General features: G+C 59.1%; 1 non-coding gene across 1 annotated transcript; it reads right to left on the reverse strand.

The window, feature by feature from the left end:
- Window positions 1-6,970: 6,970 nt before the first annotated feature.
- On the reverse strand, window positions 6,971-7,089 carry LOC148058260 (5S ribosomal RNA). Its single transcript, XR_015710024.1, has one exon. It is a non-coding gene; the product is annotated as a 5S ribosomal RNA (ribosomal RNA).
- Window positions 7,090-10,000: the final 2,911 nt, after the last annotated feature.

Raw genomic sequence — 10,000 nt, forward strand, 5'->3', positions numbered from 1 at the left:
GGTGGTTGCGCTCGTGACATCAAAAAGACCACTTTTTGCAGAGCAGTCACACTCGGAAAAAATTTCTTTCGTCTGGCAAAAGAACCAGAGTGTTCAGCGGTCATCCACTCCAACCTTGTCCGATTTTGAGGCACCAGGCTCGGCCACCCTCCGAGCCTTTTCACTCCCTCTCCTGTTATGGTGCCTCCCTATTAACCTCTAGGTGGTTGCGCTCGTGACATCAAAAAGACCACTTTTTGCAGAGCAGTCACACTCGGAAAAAATTTCTTTCGTCTGGCAAAAGAACCAGAGTTTTCAGCGGTCATCCACTCCAACCTTGTCCGACTTTGAGGCACCAGGCTCGGCCACCCTCCGAGCCTTTTCACTCCCTCTCCTGTTATGGTGCCTCCCTATTAACCTCTAGGTGGTTGCGCTCGTGACATCAAAAAGACCACTTTTTGCAGAGCAGTCACACTCGGGAAAAATTTCTTTCGTCTGGCAAAAGAACCAGAGTTTTCAGCGGTCATCCACTCCAACCTTGTCCGATTTTGAGGCACCAGGCTCGGCCACCCTCCGAGCCTTTTCACTCCCTCTCCTGTTATGGTGCCTCCCTATTAACCTCTAGGTGGTTGCGCTCGTGACATCAAAAAGACCACTTTTTTCAGAGCAGTCACACTCGGAAAAAATTTCTTTCGTCTGGCAAAAGAACCAGAGTTTTCAGCGGTCATCCACTCCAACCTTGTCCGATTTTGAGGCACCAGGCTCGGCCACCCTCCGAGCCTTTTCACTCCCTCTCCTGTTATGGTGCCTCCCTATTAACCTCTAGGTGGTTGCGCTCGTGACATCAAAAAGACCACTTTTTGCAGAGCAGTCACACTCGGGAAAAATTTCTTTCGTCTGGCAAAAGAACCAGAGTTTTCAGCGGTCATCCACTCCAACCTTGTCCGATTTTGAGGCACCAGGCTCGGCCACCCTCCGAGCCTTTTCACTCCCTCTCCTGTTATGGTGCCTCCCTATTAACCTCTAGGTGGTTGCGCTCGTGACATCAAAAAGACCACTTTTTTCAGAGCAGTCACACTCGGAAAAAATTTCTTTCGTCTGGCAAAAGAACCAGAGTTTTCAGCGGTCATCCACTCCAACCTTGTCCGATTTTGAGGCACCAGGCTCGGCCACCCTCCGAGCCTTTTCACTCCCTCTCCTGTTATGGTGCCTCCCTATTAACCTCTAGGTGGTTGCGCTCGTGACATCAAAAAGACCACTTTTTTCAGAGCAGTCACACTCGGGAAAAATTTCTTTCGTCTGGCAAAAGAACCAGAGTTATCAGCGGTCATCCACTCCAACCTTGTCCGATTTTGAGGCACCAGGCTCGGCCACCGTCCGAGCCTTTTCACTCCCTCTCCTGTTATGGTGCCTCCCTATTAACCTCTAGGTGGTTGCGCTCGTGACATCAAAAAGACCACTTTTTTCAGAGCAGTCACACTCGGGAAAAATTTCTTTCGTCTGGCAAAAGAACCAGAGTTATCAGCGGTCATCCACTCCAACCTTGTCCGACGTTGAGGCACCGATGTCGGCCAAGTTCTGAGCGTTCCACCGCCGAATGCCACTGGTCCTCAACACAGCGGACTTCCAATCCAACCTTGTCCGACTTTGAGGCACCGAAGTCGGCCTCAGCCCGAGCCTTCCCCCGCCGACCTCACTGGAGCCCGCCATCCAGGGACCGGCGGAGGTCGCCCGCATGACCACGGCAAAGTGTCTCAAAGTCGGGCACGACCGCTCGAGTCACCCGCCAACCCGGTCCGGGGCACCTCCAGGGACCGGCGGAGGTCGCCCGCATGACCGCGGCAAAGTGTCTCAAAGTCGGGCATGACCGCTTGAGTCACCCGCCAACCCGGTCCGGGGCACCTCCAGGGACCGGCGGAGGACGCCCGCATGACCGCGACAAAGTGTCTCAAAGTCGGGCACGACCGCTCGAGTCACCCGCCAACCCGGTCCGGGGCACCTCCAGGGACCGGCGGAGGACGCCCGCATGACCGCGACAAAGTGTCTCAAAGTCGGGCACGACCGCTCGAGTCACCCGCCAACCCGGTCCGGGGCACCTCCAGGGACCGGCGGAGGACGCCCGCATGACCGCGACAAAGTGTCTCAAAGTCGGGCACGACCGCTCGAGTCACCCGCCAACCCGGTCCGGGGCACCTCCAGGGACCGGCGGAGGATGCCCGCATGACCGCGACAAAGTGTCTCAAAGTCGGGCACGACCGCTCGAGTCACCCGCCAACCCGGTCCGGGACACCTCCAGGGACCGGCGGAGGACGCCCGCATGACCGCGACAAAGTGTCTCAAAGTCGGGCATGACCGTTCGAGTCACCCGCCAACCCGGTCCGGGGCACCTCCAGGGACCGGCGGAGGAGGCCCGCATGACCGCGACAAAGTGTCTCAAAGTCGGGCATGACCGCTCGAGTCACCCGCCAACCCGGTCCGGGGCACCTCCAGGGACCGGCGGAGGACGCCCGCATGACCGCGACAAAGTGTCTCAAAGTCGGGCATGACCGTTCGAGTCACCCGCCAACCCGGTCCGGGGCACCTCCAGGGACCGGCGGAGGAGGCCCGCATGACCGCGACAAAGTGTCTCAAAGTCGGGCATGACCGCTCGAGTCACCCGCCAACCCGGTCCGGGGCACCTCCGGGGACCGGCGGAGGACGCCCGCATGACCGCGACAAAGTGTCTCAAAGTCGGGCACGACCGCTCGAGTCACCCGCCAACCCGGTCCGGGGCACCTCCGGGGACCGGCGGAGGACGCCCGCATGACCGCGACAAAGTGTCTCAAAGTCGGGCACGACCGCTCGAGTCACCCGCCAACCCGGTCCGGGGCACCTCCGGGGACCGGCGGAGGACGCCCGCATGACCGCGACAAAGTGTCTCAAAGTCGGGCATGACCGCTCGAGTCACCCGCCAACCCGGTCCGGGGCACCTCCGGGGACCGGCGGAGGACGCCCGCATGACCGCGACAAAGTGTCTCAAAGTCGGGCACGACCGCTCGAGTCACCCGCCAACCCGGTCCGGGGCACCTCCGGGGAGCAGTGGAGGTCGCTCGCATGACCGCGACAAAGTGTCTCAAAGTCGGGCATGACCGCTCGAGTCGCCCGCCATCCCGGTCCGGAGCTCAACACTTTGTCGTTTTTTCCACTCCCTCCCCATTAACCTCTAGGTGGTTGCGCTCGTGACATCAAAAAGACCACTTTTTGCAGAGCAGTCACACTCGGAAAAAATTCGTTTCGTCTGGCAAAAGAACCAGAGTTCTCAGCGGGCTTCCAGTCCAACCTTGTCCGATTTTGAGGCACCAGGCTCGGCCACAGTCCGAGCCCATTCACTCCCTCCCCTGTTGTACTCGCTCCCTATTAACCTCTAGGTGGTTGCGCTCGTGACATCAAAAAGACCACTTTTTGAGGAGCAGTCACACTTGGGAAAAATCCGTTTGCGCTCACACCATCCCTCCCCATTAACCTCTAGGTGGTTGCGCTCGTGACATCAAAAAGACCACTTTTTGAGGAGCAGTCACACTTAGGAAAAATCCGTTTGCGCTCACACCATCCCTCCCCATTAACCTCTAGGTGGTTGCGCTCGTGACATCAAAAAGACCACTTTTTGAGGAGCAGTCAGACACCGAGGTTTTCTGGATTTATGTCCGTTTTCCTGGTTCTCTGACTCGGGCACCTTGTGACCGACATCCCCCCCTTCCCTGGTTCTATTTTGCCGATACTTTGGTGAGTTTTCTACCCGCAAACCAAGCCCCCCAAGCCCGCCGCCTGGTGGGGGAACATGCCCCCTGGTCCTGGTTCTATTTTAGGACACTTTGGTGAGTTTTCTACCCGCAAACCAAGCCCCCCAAGCCCGCCGCCTGGTGGGGGAACATGCCCCCTGGTCCCGGTTCTATTTTAGGACACTTTGGTGAGTTTTCTACCCGCAAACCAAGCCCCCCAAGCCCGCCGCCTGGTGGGGGAAGATGCCCCCTGGTCCCGGTTCTATTTTAGGACACTTTGGTGAGTTTTCTACCCGCAAACCAAGCCCCCCAAGCCCGCCGCCTGGTGGGGGAACATGCCCCCTGGTCCCGGTTCTATTTTAGGACACTTTGGTGAGTTTTCTACCCGCAAACCAAGCCCCCCAAGCCCGCCGCCTGGTGGGGGAACATGCCGCCTAGCCCGGTTCTATTTTAGGTCACTTTGGTGAGTTTTCTACCCGCAAACCAAGCCCCCCAAGCCCGCCGCCTGGTGGGGGAAGAGGCCCCCTGGTCCCGGTTCTATTTTAGGACACTTTGGTGAGTTTTCTACCCGCAAACCAAGCCCCCCAAGCCCGCCGCCTGGTGGGGGAACATGCCCCCTGGTCCTGGTTCTATTTTAGGACACTTTGGTGAGTTTTCTACCCGCAAACCAAGCCCCCCAAGCCCGCCGCCTGGTGGGGGAACATGCCCCCTGGTCCCGGTTCTATTTTAGGACACTTTGGTGAGTTTTCTACCCGGAAACCAAGCCCCCCAAGCCCGCCACCTGGTGGGGGAAGAGGCCCCCTGGTCCCGGTTCTATTTTAGGACACTTTGGTGAGTTTTCTACCCACACTGCAGGTCCCCAAATGCCGCCATCTGGTGGGGGAACATGCCGCCTGCACCGGTTCTATTTTAAGTCACTTTGGTGAGTTTTCTGCCCACACTACGGGTCCCCAAATGCCGCCATCTGGTGGGGGAACATGCCGCCTGCACCGGTTCTATTTTAAGTCACTTTGGTGAGTTTTCTGCCCACACTACGGGTCCCCAAATGCCGCCATCTGGTGGGGGAACATGCCGCCTGCACCGGTTCTATTTTAAGTCACTTTGGTGAGTTTTCTGCCCACACTACGGGTCCCCAAATGCCGCCATCTGGTGGGGGAACATGCCGCCTGCACCGGTTCTATTTTAAGTCACTTTGGTGAGTTTTCTGCCCACACTACGGCTCCCCAAATGCCGCCATCTGGTGGGGGAACATGCCGCCTGCACCGGTTCTATTTTAAGTCACTTTGGTGAGTTTTCTACCCACACTACGGGTCCCCAAATGCCGCCATCTGGTGGGGGAACATGCCGCCTGCACCGGTTCTATTTTAAGTCACTTTGGTGAGTTTTCTACCCACACTACGGGTCCCCAAATGCCGCCATCTGGTGGGGGAACATGCCGCCTGCACCGGTTCTATTTTAAGTCACTTTGGTGAGTTTTCTGCCCACACTACGGGTCCCCAAATGCCGCCATCTGGTGGGGGAACTGCCGCCTAGTCCCGGTTCTATTTTAGGTCACTTTTCTCACTTTCTGACCCACAAATAATGCCCCAAATGCCGCCGCCTGGTGGGGGGAACTGCCGCCTAGTCCCGGTTCTATTTTAGGTCACTTTTCTCACTTTCTTACCCACAAATAATGCCCCAAATGCCGCCGCCTGGTGGGGGGAACTGCCGCCTAGTCCCGGTTCTATTTTAGGTCACTTTTCTCACTTTCTGACCCACAAATAATGCCCCAAATGCCGCCGCCTGGTGGGGGGAACTGCCGCCTAGTCCCGGTTCTATTTTAGGTCACTTTTCTCACTTTCTGACCCACAAATAATGCCCCAAATGCCGCCGCCTGGTGGGGGGAACTGCCGCCTAGTCCCGGTTCTATTTTAGGTCACTTTTCTCACTTTCTGACCCACAAATAATGCCCCAAATGCCGCCGCCTGGTGGGGGGAACTGCCGCCTAGTCCCGGTTCTATTTTAGGTCACTTTTCTCACTTTCTTACCCACAAATAATGCCCCAAATGCCGCCGCCTGGTGGGGGGAACTGCCGCCTAGTCCCGGTTCTATTTTAGGTCACTTTTCTCACTTTCTTACCCACAAATAATGCCCCAAATGCCGCCGCCTGGTGGGGGGAACTGCCGCCTAGTCCCGGTTCTATTTTAGGTCACTTTTCTCACTTTCTGACCCACAAATAATGCCCCAAATGCCGCCGCCTGGTGGGGGGAACTGCCGCCTAGTCCCGGTTCTATTTTAGGTCACTTTTCTCACTTTCTGACCCACAAATAATGCCCCAAATGCCGCCGCCTGGTGGGGGGAACTGCCGCCTAGTCCCGGTTCTATTTTAGGTCACTTTTCTCACTTTCTGACCCACAAATAATGCCCCAAATGCCGCCGCCTGGTGGGGGGAACTGCCGCCTAGTCCCGGTTCTATTTTAGGTCACTTTTCTCACTTTCTGACCCACAAATAATGCCCCAAATGCCGCCGCCTGGTGGGGGGAACTGCCGCCTAGTCCCGGTTCTATTTTAGGTCACTTTTCTCACTTTCTGACCCACAAATAATGCCCCAAATGCCGCCGCCTGGTGGGGGGAACTGCCGCCTAGTCCCGGTTCTATTTTAGGTCACTTTTCTCACTTTCTTACCCACAAATAATGCCCCAAATGCCGCCGCCTGGTGGGGGGAACTGCCGCCTAGTCCCGGTTCTATTTTAGGTCACTTTTCTCACTTTCTTACCCACAAATAATGCCCCAAATGCCGCCGCCTGGTGGGGGGAACTGCCGCCTAGTCCCGGTTCTATTTTAGGTCACTTTTCTCACTTTCTGACCCACAAATAATGCCCCAAATGCCGCCGCCTGGTGGGGGGAACTGCCGCCTAGTCCCGGTTCTATTTTAGGTCACTTTTCTCACTTTCTGACCCACAAATAATGCCCCAAATGCCGCCGCCTGGTGGGGGGAACTGCCGCCTAGTCCCGGTTCTATTTTAGGTCACTTTTCTCACTTTCTTACCCACAAATAATGCCCCAAATGCCGCCGCCTGGTGGGGGGAACTGCCGCCTAGTCCCGGTTCTATTTTAGGTCACTTTTCTCACTTTCTGACCCACAAATAATGCCCCAAATGCCGCCGCCTGGTGGGGGGAACTGCCTGCTAGTCCCGGTTCTATTTTAGGTCACTTTTCTCACTTTTCTACCCACAAATAATGGCAAAAAAAAATGCTTACAGCACCCAGTATTCCCAGGCGGTCTCCCATCCAAGTACTAACTGGGCCCGACCCTGCTTGGCTTCCGAGATCAGACGAGATCGGGCTCATTCAGGGTGGTGTGGCCGTAAGCGAGGGAAGCGCTTGTGAAATGCCCCAAAGTGTTGAAAATGTTCCCCAGGCCCCTGGTTCCCCATCCCCGCAGGAGGAGGCTCCCCAGGCCCCCTGGTTCCCCATCCCCGCAGGAGGAGGCTCCCCAGGCCCCCTGGTGCAGGAGGAGGCTCCCCAGGCCCCTGGTTCCCCATCCCCGCAGGAGGAGGCTCCCCAGGCCCCCTGGTTCCCCATCCCCGCAGGAGGAGGCTCCCCAGGCCCCATGGTTCCCCATCACCGCAGGAGGAGGCTCCCCAGGCCCCTGGTTCCCCATCCCCGCAGGAGGAGGCTCCCCAGGCCCCCTGGTTCCCCATCCCCGCAGGAGGAGGCTCCCCAGGCCCCATGGTTCCCCATCACCGCAGGAGGAGGCTCCCCAGGCCCCCTGGTTCCCCATCCCCGCAGGAGGAGGCTCCCCAGGCCCCCTGGTGCAGGAGGAGGCTCCCCAGGCCCCCTGGTTCCCCATCCCCGCAGGAGGAGGCTCCCCAGGCCCCCTGGTTCTCCATGCCCGCAGGAGGAGGCTCCCCAGGCCCCTGGTTCTCCATCCCCGCAGGAGGAGGCTCCCCAGGCCCCCTGGTTCTCCATCCCCGCAGGAGGAGGCTCCCCAGGCCCCCTGGTTCTCCATCCCCGCAGGAGGAGGCTCCCCAGGCCCCTGGTTCTCCATCCCCGCAGTAGGAGGCTCCCCAGGCCCCCTGGTTCTCCATCCCCGCAGGAGGAGGCTCCCCAGGCCCCCTGGTTCTCCATCCCCGCAGGAGGAGGCTCCCCAGGCCCCCTGGTTCTCCATCCCCGCAGGAGGAGGCTCCCCAGGCCCCTGGTTCTCCATGCCCGCAGGAGGAGGCTCCCCAGGCCCCCATGTTCTCCATGCCCGCAGGAGGAGGCTCCCCAGGCCCCTTGGTTCTCCATCCCCGCAGGAGGAGGCTCCCCAGGCCCCTGGTTCCCCATCCCCGCAGGAGGAGGCTCCCCAGGCCCCCTGGTTCTCCATGCCCGCAGGAGGAGGCTCCCCAGGCCCCCTGGTTCTCCATGCCCGCAGGAGGAGGCTCCCCAGGCCCCCTGGTTCTCCATGCCCGCAGGAGGAGGCTCCCCAGGCCCCCTGGTTCTCCATCCCCGCAGGAGGAGGCTCCCCAGGCCCCTGGTTCTCCATGCCCGCAGGAGGAGGCTCCCCAGGCCCCCTGGTTCTCCATGACCGCAGGAGGAGGCTCCCCAGGCCCCCTGGTTCTCCATCCCCGCAGGAGGAGGCTCCCCAGGCCCCCTGGTTCCCCATCCCCGCAGGAGGAGGCTCCCCAGGCCCCCTGGTTCTCCATGCCCGCAGGAGGAGGCTCCCCAGGCCCCCTGGTTCCCCATCCCCGCAGGAGGAGGCTCCCCAGGCCCCTGGTTCTCCATCACCGCAGGAGGAGGCTCCCCAGGCCCCCTGGTTCTCCATGCCCGCGGGAGGAGGCTCCCCAGGCCCCCTGGTTGGGAGAGGGGGAAAAAGACCAAAGTGTTTAAAAATGCCCCAAAGTGTTGAAAATGTTCCCCAGGCCCCTGGTTCCCCATCCCCGCAGGAGGAGGCTCCCCAGGCCCCCTGGTTGGGAGAGGGGGAAAAAGAGCAAAGTGTTTAAAAATGCCCCAAAGTGTTGAAAATGTTCCCCAGGCCCCTGGTTCCCCATCCCCGCAGGAGGAGGCTCCCCAGGCCCCCTGGTTGGGAGAGGGGGAAAAAGAGCAAAGTGTTTAAAAATGCCCCAAAGTGTTGAAAATGTTCCCCAGGCCCCTGGTTCCCCATCCCCGCAGGAGGAGGCTCCCCAGGCCCCCTGGTTGGGAGAGGGGGAAAAAGAGCAAAGTGTTTAAAAATGCCCCAAAGTGTTGAAAATGTTCCCCAGGCCCCTGGTTCCCCATCCCCGCAGGAGGAGGCTCCCCAGGCCCCCTGGTTGGGAGAGGGGGGAAAAAGACCAAAGTGTTTAAAAATGCCCCAAAGTGTTGAAAATGTTCCCCAGGCCCCTGGTTCCCCATCCCCGCAGGAGGAGGCTCCCCAGGCCCCCTGGTTGGGAGAGGGGGAAAAAGAGCAAAGTGTTTAAAAATGCCCCAAAGTGTTGAAAATGTTCCCCAGGCCCCTGGTTCCCCATCCCCGCAGGAGGAGGCTCCCCAGGCCCCCTGGTTGGGAGAGGGGGGAAAAGAGCAAAGTGTTTAAAAATGCCCCAAAGTGTTGAAAATGTTCCCCAGGCCCCTGGTTCCCCATCCCCGCAGGAGGAGGCTCCCCAGGCCCCCTGGTTGGGAGAGGGGGAAAAAGAGCAAAGTGTTTAAAAATGCCCCAAAGTGTTGAAAATGTTCCCCAGGCCCCTGGTTCCCCATCCCCGCAGGAGGAGGCTCCCCAGGCCCCCTGGTTGGGAGAGGGGGGAAAAAGACCAAAGTGTTTAAAAATGCCCCAAAGTGTTGAAAATGTTCCCCAGGCCCCTGGTTCCCCATCCCCGCAGGAGGAGGCTCCCCAGGCCCCCTGGTTGGGAGAGGGGGAAAAAGAGCAAAGTGTTTAAAAATGCCCCAAAGTGTTGAAAATGTTCCCCAGGCCCCTGGTTCCCCATCCCCGCAGGAGGAGGCTCCCCAGGCCCCCTGGTTGGGAGAGGGGGGAAAAGAGCAAAGTGTTTAAAAATGCCCCAAAGTGTTGAAAATGTTCCCCAGGCCCCTGGTTCCCCATCCCCGCAGGAGGAGGCTCCCCAGGCCCCCTGGTTGGGAGAGGGGGAAAAAGAGCAAAGTGTTTAAAAATGCCCCAAAGTGTTGAAAATGTTCCCCAGGCCCCTGGTTCCCCATCCCCGCAGGAGGAGGCTCCCCAGGCCCCCTGGTTGGGAGAGGGGGAAAAAGAGCAAAGTGTTTAAAAATGCCCCAAAGTGTTGAAAATGTTCCCCAGGCCCCTGGTTCCCCATCCCCGC

This window comes from Callionymus lyra, unplaced genomic scaffold (assembly GCF_982586985.1).
Source record: "Callionymus lyra unplaced genomic scaffold, fCalLyr1.hap1.1 HAP1_SCAFFOLD_126, whole genome shotgun sequence".
Taxonomy (NCBI): Eukaryota; Metazoa; Chordata; class Actinopteri; order Syngnathiformes; family Callionymidae; genus Callionymus; species Callionymus lyra.